Source organism: Oreochromis niloticus, linkage group LG3 (assembly GCF_001858045.2).
Source record: "Oreochromis niloticus isolate F11D_XX linkage group LG3, O_niloticus_UMD_NMBU, whole genome shotgun sequence".
NCBI lineage: Eukaryota > Metazoa > Chordata > Actinopteri > Cichliformes > Cichlidae > Oreochromis > Oreochromis niloticus.
This window is the reverse complement of record NC_031967.2, coordinates 53,058,187-53,072,920: the sequence shown is the minus strand read 5'-3', so window position 1 is coordinate 53,072,920 and position 14,734 is coordinate 53,058,187. Positions and strand designations below refer to the sequence as shown.

Below are 14,734 nucleotides of genomic sequence, written 5' to 3'. Positions count from 1 at the left end.
CAGACTTTTCTGAATTATTTCACATGGAAAGTGTTTCAGCCCTTCAAATTGAAAAAAGTATGAAAAGATTTTTTTTTCTTATTGTGAAATACTTGCAGAAAGTCTGAAATATGAAGAAATGTTAAACTGTGAAAAATCAGGAATAAAAATAGTTTCATTCCTCACACCATAAAAATGAAGGTTTATTGACATCTAGTCAAGGGCGTAGATTTGGTTTTGGCATTGGTGGGGACGGATGATTCAACCACTGAACCCTGCACTGTTTCTTTTCTTTTTCCTTTTTGTCTTTGCTTCTTGATAAAAAAGGAGAAATATACTTGCCTACATATGCTATTCTACATGCTTTTAAACCATTTAAAATTACAATTCATAGTTTTATATGTGAATTATATAATGTTAAATTACTAAAATGACTGATTTTAGACTTTAGTTTACTTCAGCCATATTCCATATAAATCAGGTATCATACAAAAATAAAAAAAGCTTCAAATACAGTCATGACAATGAAAGAATATGACTTTAAGGACTTAACAACATTACTTCAGTTATAGTACCCAAAACATCTCTTACACATTAGTACTAAGGGAACACTGAATGACCTGGTGGTTTTTGTCCATAAAACTACTCATCTAAGATTACCACAAAGTAAAAGATCTCTCAGCAAAATTATGCAACATTTTAGGCACTATTGCCCCGATCAAATCAGTGAGCTGGGACTTTTTATTCTAAACATGAACTACTGTTACAGCAACAGACATGGACTGCTGGTGTCCCACACAACAACTCAATGTCCACTATGTGAAGGAGTCTATACTATACTGTCCTGGTGGACATGGCAACACTTTTTTCATGGTTACATACAGTTTTAGACTGATGTGGGCCAAAGCCTAGCACATACCTGCCAACCTTGAGACCTGAGAATTAGGGAGACATTCAAAGGGGGTTTTACAGTGTTTACTTATCGGAAAAAATAAGTTAAATGTCACCGGCCTGTTTCCGGAGGTGTCCAAATTCAGAGGCTGCGTCCACCTGAGGACCCGGCCTTCGCGGTCTAAGTGGGCCGGGTCCTCCGAAAGCCGGGTAGACCAGAAATGAGCGACTGTGAAATTGGGGGGTCTAGCCTTCATAATTACGTCACCTCTGCCGTCTGCTCCTTGCTGTCTAAATAAAATAAAATATAACCGGACGCTTGCGTAGATTCTCGACCATCTCACACTTCTGTTTAATCAGTTTTCTGTTTGACATTTATTCAGCTGTGTGAAAACCCCGGAGGAACCCTCCCGAGGGATTAATAAAGTTTTATTTAATCTAATCTAATCTAATAACTTTAATCTCAGCCAAACCGATTTACTCACGAACAAATAAAACACTGAAAAAGGCCAAACAATAACATGTTTAAGTTATTTGAAGTTTACACAGCTACATTCTCGCCTGAAAATATGTTAAAAGTTGATTTCGCGACCCAGAAAGAGTAATAAGAGTAATATTAATACTAAGTAGCTGCAGTAGTAGTAGCCATTGTTGGAAACTGGAATTGGCTGGGCCAATCTAGGATATGGTTTTTCAACTTTGTTGTTCGGGTGGAAAATCGGGAGAAATTCGGGAGAATGGTGGCTCCGGGAGATTTTCGGGAGGGGCACTGAAATTCGGGATTCTCCCGGAAAAATCGGGAGGGTTGGCATGTATGGCCTGGTATTGCCTGTAACGTTATTATGACGGACACATTTTATGAGTGAACTTGACTTTAAGTGACTTACAGGTTTCTTTGAAAAATACTTTCTTATATCCAGGTTCTTCCTTTTGCTGCCATCCTCCTCTCCTCCTTGCAGGTCCTCGCAGCGCAGGATTGCCGCTGCTAAAACTAAACAGAGCTCCCTGAAAGGCTCAGCCAATCACATTGGCCATATTTGTCACATGAGGTAGGACTCCAGTAGAGAACGTAATTTAACTCTTTCTGCACCGCTGGGTGAATGAGACGTTGACAGATCTTTTTTTCTTTCTATCGGGTTTGTATTTCTTTACTCGAAGAGATCAAATTATTGGTGGGGACAATTCAATAATCGCTGGATATTGGTGGGGACACGTCCCTTCCTTCCATGCCAAATCTACGCCCTTGCATCTAGTGGTTCAAAACAAGAACTGTAGTGAACATGTCTGAGCATTGTCAATCAATTTAATCGAAAAAGTATTTTCTTAAATTAGTAATTATTATTAGAAATCATTTTCTGTGACACAAAGCAGGTAGGATAGGCTGAGACTCTGCACGTGTTTCATACATTACAGTAAACCCTGCGATATTGTAAAGTGAGGGTTCATTATGTTGATCTGAATCTCTCTGAACCAGGGGTAGGGAACTCCAGGCCTCGAGAGCCGGTGTCCTGCAGGTTTTAGATGTGTCCTTGATCCAACACAGCTGATGTAAATGGCTAAATTAGCTCCTCAACATGTCTTGAAGTTCTCCAGTGGCCTGGTAATGAACTAATCATTTGATTCAGGTGTGGTGACCCAGGGTGAGATCTAAAACCTGCAGGACACCAGCTCTCGAGGACTAACATTCCCTACCCCTGCTCTGAACTAGTAGAAACAGCAAGATGGAGACCAATAACTTTCTTAGCAGCACCTTTACTCTCAGGACACTTCAACAACAACAACACTTCTTTTGTACAGCCACCATGTGACTTCACTAACCAATCAGTAGCCAGGAAATCCTAGACTTAGGTAAATGCATGAAAACAAACTAGGTAGATTTGACACATAGTTATTACTATGTGTAATAACCAGATACTTGATCAGGAGTTGAGGGGACAGCCTCTGATTGGTCTATCACCCCATGGCCAGAGGTGGGAGTCGTTACAGTCTCAGGTTAAGGAAAGGGTTCAAAGACGAGAAAGGGAATGGCGATGTTACTGGTTTAGAGGTGCTGGATGACAAACCTTAGGGTCCAAAGAGGTTACAGGGCTGTGGCCCTGAACATTCCAGCTCCTCTTAGCTGTGGATTTTAAAGTTTTGAAATTCAAAGCACCTGATAATGCAGTCAGCTGATGAAGCTGGGACTGTAGAGATATTTCACCAGCAGGTGATTTGGTCCCAACTTTGGGGAAAGGTGCATTGTAAGGCCTGAGAAGATTATAGTGAATAATTTGAGACTTTGGCAATTGATCAAGGAGGCAACAAATCTTGCATGTGACACCAGGGGTTTCTTTATCAGATCAAAGGCTCTCTAATATCTCAAATGGGGCCCTTCCAATGTAGAGCAAGTTTCTATTTAGCTGTTGTGGGGTCATTTGACCACACAATCTCATCAGGAACGTAAGGAGTGTGTTTGATACCTCTATCATACTGTTGTTTCTGCTGGTTGTGGGCACAGTCTTCTGTTCCATGCAGCAGTACTGAAGGCAAACTGAAGCCTCTCAGTTAACATAATCAGCAGGACAACCTGAACCAAATATTTCAGCTGCCACTTTTTGAGAAGTCCATTGGAAGATGCATTCTGTTCAGTGAGTGCATGAAGGGGGACACTGTGATGCACAACGTTTTTGCAATAACATGAACAGGGCCCCAGGAATGCCTTTGCTTCTGTTGCTGTTCGTGGGATAAGCAAATCTTAAACACTTTTCACATCTCTGAGGTCAGGCTGAATGCCATTGTTAGGGTGAATTGTTAAATGTTGTCATTTTTGTGCTTACAATTGTGGACCTTGTTTTGAACTGTTGAATGGTGAGGGAGGCAATTAGCTATAGTGTTTAATTACAGGCACATCTTATGTGAAGGCTCTGTTTTCTTGTTTAGTAAACTTCCTGCCCTTTATGACCTCACCTGTGTTTGTGTATGGTGAACCATTACAGGAATTGAGCCATATACAGGGTGAGGGGAGATGACACTTTTTATGACCAAGGATGATGTTAAAACAGTTGTAACCAGGAAGTCACGCACACAGAGACACACACTCACTCACATGCACACACACACACACACATGCTTACACGTGCATACATACACAGTGCCTTATCTTTTATAGCCACAGGGGGGTTACAATGGGTGGTGCTTGTGTAAACTGTATGCATTTTCAATAAAAGGCGGCAAGCAGAAGCCAGGGTCAGAGTCATCTGAGGTTGGATTCAGAGTGGTTTTCTGAGACACTGACCGGGCTTCCCTTGCACAAGTTAAAACCGACCGATTGCTGTTTGTCTTATGTCTGTGAAGGTTCTCAGTCATCCAGGTCATCGTAGTCTAAGGAGCTTGGAAAGAAAAGCGTCTGGACTTCTTTAAGTTGCTTGAAGACGGATGAGAGGTGAAACGTCTTCAAGCAACTTAAAGAAGTCCAGACGCTTTTCTTTCCAAGCTCCTTAGACTGCTGTTTGTCTTGCTTTGTTCACGGGAACAAGTTTCTGAACCAGCAGGCTTGCTGAGCGCAGACACGACAACCATTTTTAGATACAATATGGCCCAGAAATTGTACCTGATCTTTGTTGAAACAGCATTTTGAGGGATTCAGCATTAAGCCACTTGACTGTCTTAAATTGATTCTTCGGTGCCTAGATTGTTCCTATTTAGATTTTGTTTATTTAGTATTTCCCTCTTCTCTCTTTGCCCTCTGTGTCTCCTTCTGTGTGGCTCTTGAGTTATGTTTAGCTTTGTGTCCTCTGTCTTGTTGTGTGTAATTTGCCCCAGCTGCGTTTCCCACGAGTTTCCTGTTCCCTGGTCATTCCCTTTGTATGTAAGTGATCTCCCTCATACCCACCTGTGTGTTCTGTTCATAGTTTTTCCAGTTTGGTTTTGTATTGACTCGTGCCAGCAATAAATCATAGTTTTTTTAGTTAAAGTTTTGCTTCCTGGAGTCTGCATTTGGATCTTTCTTTCCTGCATGCTGCACACAGACTATGACACTTGAAGTGTGTGACAAGGTTTTTTCAATTATTTCTACTGGCAAAGTCTAATCACATACAGGTGAAGTAGCACAACATGTCTCTTCAAGTGGGATGATGTCAACAGAGGAGCCCGAATGAAACTCACCAACATGTTGTCCAGCGTGCCACTCGATTTAATCTCTGCAGGGATTCAACATTTGAACCCCAGTAGTGTCATTCTGAACTTTACTGAGAGTGTGACCACAATAATGTCACATGTTGGATTGGGCATCAAAACACCGTAGTAGTCTGTTGGAACAGATGGAGCAGGTGTGGCCGCTGACACAGAGGCTGTGATCAGAGTTTCACTCTGGCATTTTGGTTGGTGCTAGCACAGAAGCATTACAACAGGCAGCCACCTCATGTTTTTTGGGCAACAGGGGAATTTTCTTGGCTCACAGTTGCAGTACTTTGTTTTTGAGCTAGAGAAGGGCATGGTGTCTTTGGAGAAAATCACAATCTAATATGACTGGCTGGTAAGCACTTCTGAGAACTTCAAATTTCTGCTGCCATACCTATTTTTCAAGTCTAACACCAATGGTTCTCCATTGACTGAACAAGCTAGCACAGAAGATTCTACCATAAGTCCTTTTTTCAAAGCTGGATGAGAGTTTCAAAAATGTTCACTTACAAGGGAGATGAAGGAACCAGAATAAATTAAAGCACACATTTCAATTCCTTTGACAACAGCCAAGATGTTGGTGGACACTTTTCAATAGTATGGGAAATGAAATTCTCTATAACACCACATGCATTCAAAATGTCATTAGAAGAGGCCGATCTATTGTGTATTTTTCAGTGGGCCAATGTGTTGGGACCAAATTAAGCTATCAGTGGATTAATGTCAAGTAAATAAAAAAACATTTTAATTCATGTAATTCATCAGAAAAGGATAAACTCTATTTGTCAGTAGACTGTTACCATAAGTGATGTTTTGTTTAGGCTTAAATTGACTAAACTGTTGTTAACCTGTCGATCTTGTACGGTTCAGGCATTCCAGGATCCATGTGTGGGGGCATCGAGTATGAAGGTTGCTTGTAATCAATCCAGGCAGTGCACAGGTTGGTTAGTCTGGTTTGCTGTCTCAGGCAGCTGCTCTGTCTACCAGTAACTGTTGTCTTGCACCTCTGGTATTCCTTATAATTCCTTTCTGTGGCCCGCTCATGTATTCAGCCACATGCCTGTTCCTCATTGCCACAGTGATGCCTGACAGGAGCTTCCATGTGGTAATTGGGCAAGTTATTGGCCGGTAGTTGGATGGGACCAGTCCATTCTGGGGATCCTTGGGCATCAGGACTGTCCAGCCTTCATTTGGCCATTCTAGCTGTGCTTCATCCATTAGCAGCTGGTTCATTTGTACTGCCAGATGCTTGTGGTGTGCAGTCAGCTTCCTCAGCCACTAGTAGTGAATTATGTCGGGGTGCTGTCCAACTCTTCATACTAGAGACTCTTTCTTGGATGTCTGCCACTCTGATGATTACTGGACCCTGTTCAAATATGCTGCTGTGCTCTGCTCTTAGATCCACAAGCCACTGAGCATCTTTTCCCATATGCTGGTGGGTGGTTACATGGAGTACAGCAGGTTGATCTAAAACTAAACATTTACCTAAACTGGGTGAACTAAAATGAAACATGAAAAACCCTGACATGAACATGAGCAAGCCTGGAAACATGGTTTAAAACAACGGATGACCTGATAATGAATGAATGCATGACATAAATACACATGACGATGACAAGGGAAAAGCAAACACACAGAGAACACAGCTGATACAAATGAACATAATAACGACACAGGGGAAGTGAAACTAAACACAACACGGGAAACCAGACCTCTTAAAAATAAAACGGGAGACACAACAAGACACAGACATGGCAACCGAGCCTGATGACAGAACATGCAGACGTAAAGCACATGACAGACTTACACACAGGCTATATGACGGACTGACGAGGAACACGCACACTATAAAAACATACAGAGGGAAAAGGGGACTGGAGATGAGACATGGCTGAAACACATGGAAGGTGAGGGAGACTTCAGCACAGGGGGTGAAGACACAAAGGGAGTCTAATAAACAAAGAACTATAACTGAGCAATCTAGGAGCTTAAGATGACTAAATTAACTTAAACATAAACCATAAAAATGAAAATATAAAAACTCAAAATGCTGGGTCAAATATTCAAAGGATATTTGCAGATTTCTGTCAGAATCTGCAGATTATACAGTACAAATAAAATGTTCACGTTTCTCCAACGTTGTCTTCCCAACAGTTTCACTGACATCTACGCTGGATGGCCAGGAAGCGTTCATGATGCCTTCTCCGGCGCTTCTCCGGCGCTGATAATTGGCGTCTGTCTTGTGTCAGTGACATAAAAGACGGATTTAATGCGACATGACCATTCAAACAGCAGTCGCTTTTTAAAACATCGGATATGTATCTGATTCAGTACCACATACAAAAGTGACCCAGATCGGATTTGAAAATATTGGATTTGTGCCGTTCACACTGTCATACTATAATCGAATAAGGGTCGCATAGGGTCAAAAAATTGGATTTGATGTGCTTTCGCCTGCAGTGTGAACGTAGCCATAGACTCAAACAGTTAGGGAAGTTGGCTCTTTCAGTCTGAAACTTTGCATGCTTTGGCTCATTGACCTTGTCTTACCTCTTCTTGTGCAGGTAATTGGGAGGGAGAGAGAATTTCTGTGGAGAGAGATTCTGTGGACCTGCCTGAACCGAAGCGTTGGACTCACTAACTGGAATTTATCTCTACTTTCAAGATTAGGCTTCAAACTTTCCTTTTTGCTAAAGCATATAGTTAGGGCCGGACCAGGTGACCCTGAATCCTCCCTTAGTTATGCTGCAATAGACGTAGGGTGCCGGGGATTCCCATGATGCATTGAGTATTTCCTTTCCAGTCACCTTTCTCACTCACTATGTGTTAATAGACCTCTCTGCATTGAATCATATCTGTTATTAATCTCTGTCTCTCTTCCACAGCATGTCCTTATCCTGTTTTCCTTCTCTCACCCCAACCGGTCGCAGCAGATGGCCGCCCCTCCCTGAGCCTGGTTCTGCCGGAGGTTTCTTCCTGTTAAAAGGGAGTTTTTCCTTCCCACTGTCGCCAAAGTGCTTGCTCATAGGGGGTCATATGATTGTTGGGTTTTTCTCTGTATGTATTATTGTAAGGTCTACCTTACAATACAAAGCGTCTTGAGGTGACTGTTGTTGTGATTTGGCGCTGTATAAATAAAATTGAATTGAACTGAAAAAAAATCCTTCTGTTGTCACATTCTGTTGTTACTTCACTGTAAATAAACTTACTGAACTTAATCCTTCAAGTCTGTGTTATGAGTCCAGTCAGCACAACAGCTATGACTGAGAGGGGGAATTCCTCATCTGATTTCAATGTCTTCTCCAAAAGTTGACTCAGTTCATCTGGACATATTTTTATTTTGGCCATTGATCAGTGAGTTTTGGTCAGTGGTTGTTGATCAATGGTCATAATAATTTCCATATTAATTATTAAGGAACGGACCTGCCAGCCCATTGTTCCTTCAGTGGGCTGGTTTCAGTCATTATGCAAATGTACTGTTTATAAGATTGGGGAAAACTGCAGTCAGCTGAGACTGAAGAAGTCATTTGGATGAGTGACGAAATGTTTTTCCCACTGAAAACACTACGTCTTAACAGAATCAACTTTTAGGATGTGGTTCCAGTTAGTGTCAAAATATCAGGTTGTAAGAGTCTTTTTTATATAATAAATGTGTCCCATGAGTGAGTGAAAACACCGTTCTGCTGTAATACATCAGTATTGTCAGTAGATGAAAGCAGAGCTTACATGAGAAACAAGGTCATTTACAACATTACTGACTTTTCAGAGTCTGTTTGTGTTGATTCAGGAAGTGACAAGCAGTGTTGGTCAAGTTACTTGAAAAAAGTAATCAGTAACTAATTACTGATTACTTCCCCAAAAAAGCAATCCCATTACTTTACTGATTACTTATTTTCAAAAGTAATTAATTACTAAGTTACTTAGTTACTTTTTAAAAACACGGTTTACAACCTGAATGGGTGATAGAGTGATAGATCTTTCAGCCCAGTTCTACTTTTTCTGTATAATCCATCATACAAAATGTAATCAAATGGAAACGTCACTTTTTAAAACTTGTTTTATTAGTTTTAATCTTTTCACTTTATGCATCAAGCAAAAAATTTAATTATATGCAACATTCTCTGACTGGAAGAAATTTGTTTAATATTTAAACCTATTTTCTGCACATTCCAGCACATAAAATAAAATATTTTTTGTGTGTTTACCCTCACTCTTTCAAATAGATGCGAGTAAAACACAGCAGAAAATAAATAAAGTCAAAGACTGTTGCTCTATTTTCACCTGTAAAGCAGGAGTGGGGTAGGTGGAGGTTTGCCCTGGTGCAGGTGTGCCGCAGCGGTCAGTGGAAGAATCCGCAAGTTTCTCTGTGAATTTCCCATTACAGTCCTAGCGCACTCGCTGCTTGCTTGGAAGTTTAGGGGGTTTTTTGGCTGTAAAAAGAAGTTTTCTTCCCACGCACAACGGACACTAATGTTTTTGTCACTTTTTATGGAATCAAACTCAAAATAAGGTCAGTACTTCCACGCTTTAAACGCTGCACGCTCATACTCTCTCCCGCACTCAATATATTATGATCTGCACACTGCTGTTGTCACGAACGTTGCACTTGCTTACGTCACTGTCATGAAACATTCTCGCAAAAAACTCACGATTTTAGTAACGCAGTAACGCAGCGTTCCTACGGGAAAGTAACAGTAATCTAATTACCGATTTTGCAATAGTAAGCCCTTACTTTACTCGTTACTTGAAAAAAGTAATCAGATTACAGTAACGCCTTACTGCCCATCTCTGGTGACAAGAAGATAGAAAAAATGATTCCGAGGTCCAGTCTTACTTACATGATCAGGAATTTACAGATATTAGAAAATGAAAAAAGAAAAGAAAATCTACGAAGCTTTGACGTTGTGCGTTGTCATCGCTACGTCTGACCATACAATGGATAGACTCAAGTATTACTTTGCAAAACGCATTGTCACAGGCTAAACAGTTTCGTGTCTATATATGTTCAGCTTTAAGTATGAAAGGGTCCATTCTATAACCTGTTTATTTTAATTGTTGAATATAAACCTTATTTTGTGCTGACATTGCACTTCTTTTTTTCAGAACCAGAGCTTTTGAAATCTGCAAAAAAAATGCATTTTAAATCCTTTTTTTGAATATTACTTTAAATACTTAGATTTAAAGTTCTGCTGAATGTTTAAGTAAAAAAGATGAACTGTGAAATATTTTGGCTGTAGTGTAGTTTTTGCATACAAGTGTAATAGAATAATTTTAGTGTTTTCCTTTTTACAACTGGAGTATGAACGTATAAAAAATGCAGCAAGACATTAACAAAACTGTTTTATTGATTATAAAATAGACTATATCAGATTCATATCAGTATCAGCAGATATCCAAATTTATGATATTGGTATCGGTATCAAACATAAATAAGTGGGTTCGTGCCATTTCTGGTAGACACAGAATATGTTGGCCATCCTCCTCTGATCACTAATGTTTGGTTTTTATCTACAATTAATTATCCAGATATGAACATCATAGTACATTTATTCAAATCATCTCCTCAACAGAGCTGACGAGGACAAAGTTACTGAGACACAACAGAGCTCTCATTCAGAAGCGATGTTCTGTGGTGACATCATTATTCTCATAATCCAGTCCTTGCTCAGGCTGAGTGGCTGGGATTGAAATACAAATTTCATTTCCTGTCAAAATAGAAAAATCTGCTGTATTTTATGGAGAGTTCAGACAGAGAGGCGTTAATAATCAGCATAATGATTGACCAGTAAATGATTCAAAGTGTTACCTTTGTCTCTGCGTCGATATATAGACACCAAGAGCAGAGTGGAGATGAAGAACGGGCAGAAAATCAGCAGGTAGATGACAGCTCTGAATGCAAGTTGAAGGGGGGCTGTAGTTTTGGGTTTACCTACAGAGAAAATCCCACCTGTTCAGGTGAACATGAGGATAAAATTAAAGGTGAGTGAAGCTCCTCACCTGTGACAGTGATCCAGCTGGATGGAGACTCTCCATGACCGCTGATGTCACACTTGTAGAGGCCTTCATCAGACCTGGAAACATGCTGGATGGTCATGTGACCTGTAGGCTGCTTCCTGACGAGGGAGCCATCTTTATAGAAAGCAGCTGGGAGGTTGGAGAAGGTGGTCTCTGTTTTACAGAGCAGAGTGACGTCATCTCCCTCCATCACAGGGAGGACAGGACTCTGCAGGATCACTAATCCACCTCAACACAGAGACAAACTACAGCATTTCATCCATTTACACACAGCTTCATCAACACTAACTCCACACACTCAGCTTACCAGTGACTGTCAGGTTAACCATGTTACTGATGGGACCCTCTCTGAACTCACACCAGTAAACTCCACTGGACTCTGGATAAACATTAAATTTACAGGAAGAACCAGCACGTTCTCCCCACACTTCTCCACACTGAGTCTTCGGTTGTTTGCTTGGGTTTTTCCTCAGAGTCCATCCAGCAGAGCTGTCGTCCTCCTCGCAGCTCATAGAAACAAAGTCTCTTTTAAAGAACTGAGAGCTGCTGGGACTCACAGTCAGACGAGCTGCAAGGAAGAAGCACACATATATAGATGTTATATACACTATGCACATTATTTCAGTAGTCAGACACCTTTTACAGCTACTGAACTCTCCACACCAGATGACCTCTGCTCTGCTTCCATCAGCACCCGTCTTGCATTTCATACTTTAACTTCCAACACCATATTTCCAACAAATTAGATACTATTTCTTACACTACAGAGACTGAATGTATTTATCAAAATGAAGCTAACACTTGTTAGGTATCATCAGAAGTGTAAACATCACAGCAGATCTTACTGTTTCAAAGTTACTGATGCAGGAAGATAGAAAAAGTAAGCAGATTTTTCCTTGCCTAATTTATTTTTTGGATTTTATTGAATATAACCAATTTGAAAATATTCTTCAGTAGACATTTAACTGGATGGTGACCCTACACACTCGCCCTACTCCAATCAAATGTCTGTAACTGGGCAGAAAATGGTGGGGCATTGTGGGAGATCGAGTAAGTGAGAAAACGTGCTGCATTCCCGGATGGATGTTTACATATTGGAAAAAAGAAAACTACAAGTCTGTGGGCAGGGGATCCAATTCATTCGTTTACCGAGATTTCACGAAATGGCGTAAATGTTCTTTTAACTGTTTGTTGTTTTCACTTTCTTTGGTGGTTGCAGAAAGGGTTTATAAGAGCTTTTAGTTGACATTCAGAGATTTCTGCGGATAGACACATGCCGGGACTCACATTACTGAGCTCGTGTTACAGCTGATTAATCGCCTTCGGTACCAGGCGTGCTGGGGCTCATTCAAGACAACCTCAGAGTAGAGACACTACTGGACTTATGGCTTGATGGACACACGACATTGAATCAAGATGGCGCCTGTGTGTGTCTCGCTGTCAGCTGTTCTGATCCTACTAACCCTGCTTATATCTGTTTTTCTCAACAATGTCTCTACTCTTTTTGTGTATGATTTCCAATCGCTATTAATCATCTGAGCCACTATTGATGAGCAGTATCATATGGCCCCAGGAGGCGAGGGTTACCAAGTCCCACCTGTGTTATAAACCGTACCACTGTTTTTCCGCCGTTATCCACCTAGCCTTCCCCTCAGGAAGAAACCCTACAGAAGGCGAGGGAAACAGGGTGGAATACTGGTAAAACCAGAAACTGCGTCGCTACTTACATGCAGTGATGGGAATAGCAGCATTACAAGTAACAGCATTACTAACGACATTACATTTTCAGTAACGAGTAATCTAACTAATTACTATTTCTATCGTTACAACGCCGTTACCGTTGCAAACAAGAAAATGCGGTGCGGTTGTGTTACTGTTTTTCAACAAACAGATGGTTGAAGCTGTCTTCAGCTTACCGCATCTTATATCAGTTTCACAGAAGTGGCTGTAAGTAATCTGGGTGCTACAGCTTTAAGCAGCTGCGTGCACGCTCCCTTTTAATCTTGTTTGGTCAGTTAACGGCCCAACACATGAACGTGGTCATACTTTGGATTTGGTACTATCTTGTGGCCTGTAACATCTTGACATTGAAATCTGTGACATTAATTTTTCTGACCACATGAATGTAGTATTTGAGTTTCCTCTCTTAGGTCAGCCCATCAAATCAGATGTGCCTAAATGTAGATCTCGTATGATTAACTCAAACATTGCAGATCACTTTGCTTGTTTGTATAAATAAAACAAATTTCAGTTCTTAACCCACCCACTATCGATCCCCATACAGTAGTGAATATAACATACAAAAATCTTCTGAAATTCTTTGTTAACAAAATTGTAGACATCAGGTCCCACATTATTCTTCCTACTATTGACCCATCTATTCACTCTCAAACTTTTGCCGTTTTGATCATTTTGAGCTAGTGTCCTTTTCATTACTTAATGAAAAAGTTAATAACTTGAAACCCTCAAAATGTTCCTTGGATATTATTCCACTTAGATTGCCGAAAGATGTGTTTGACACTGTTGGTATATGTTTGCTTTCGATTGTAAATAGCAGTCTTCAGTCTGGGTCTGTTCCCCTGACTTTAAACATTCAGTGGTGTAACCTATCCTTAAAAAGCAGAACCTGGACCCAACAGTTCTATCAAATATGGACTAATCTCCAAATTGCCCTTTCTGTTAAAAGTTCTAGAGAAAGTTGTCCTCCTCTAGCTCCAGACCTTTTCAGATAATCACAGAATCGCTGAAGTATTCCAGTCTGGTTTTAAAACGCATCATAGCACTGAGTTTCTAATGACCTTTTAACTTTTAAAGACTCGGGAGATTCCACCATTTTAATATTACTAGATCTCAGAGCTGCTTTTGAGAGTTATAAGATATAATCCAAGTCGTGACATTGCTGTAGGGAGCTGCAGACTTGGTGCAGGTTAATACTGGCAGTGTCACCATGCCAGCCGACTGTATTTCATCATCAGCCAGTGCTGTTCTTTATACATCAGTATTACCAAAGTTTACCATAAAGCAGCACTTGCACTACACTGCGGGGTCTAGCTAATTTATCTCATTACTTATCCTATCTGCCAGCTCCATGTTATGAATTTCTTCACTACCAGACACACTGGACCCACTACAGTTCGCTTACCGTCCAAATCGTTCCACAGACGATGCCATCTCTCATCTCCTTCACACATCACTCACTCACCTGGACACTAGAAGGGGGAATTATGTTAAAATGCTCTTCATTGACTACAGCTCTGCATTTAATACCATAATTCCCTCCACACTCACCACCAAGCTGGAGCACCTGGGACTCAGCTCATCTATGTGTGAGTGGATCTCCAACTTCCTAACTGGCAGACCACAGGCAGTAAGGATGGGCGGACATGTCTCAGCCTCCACCACTCTCAGCACTGGAGCCCCCCAGGGGTGTGTTCTGAGCCCCCTGCTGTACTCTTTGTACACATATGACTGTGTGGCCACTACCAGCTCCACCACCATCATCAAGTTTGCTGACGACACCGTCGTGGTGGGCCTGATCTCTGACAACAACGAGACGGCCTACTTGAAGGAGGTTAGGAATCTGGAGACCTGGTGCCAGAGGAACAACCTCATTCTAAATGTCAGCAAAACAAAGGAGTTGATAGTGGACTTCAGTACTAAGCAGGAGAGGAACTACCAGACCCCCGTCATC

At 41.0% G+C, this 14,734-nt stretch overlaps 1 long non-coding RNA gene across 1 annotated transcript; it reads right to left on the bottom strand.

Annotated features, from left to right (window-relative positions):
* Positions 1 to 9,775: 9,775 nt before the first annotated feature.
* Positions 9,776 to 11,087, bottom strand: LOC106098955 (uncharacterized). The gene is made up of 3 exons (XR_001225278.3): positions 11,026 to 11,087; positions 10,835 to 10,957; positions 9,776 to 10,733 (listed from the first exon to the last, which is right to left on the bottom strand). It is a non-coding gene; the product is annotated as an uncharacterized LOC106098955 (long non-coding RNA).
* Positions 11,088 to 14,734: the final 3,647 nt, after the last annotated feature.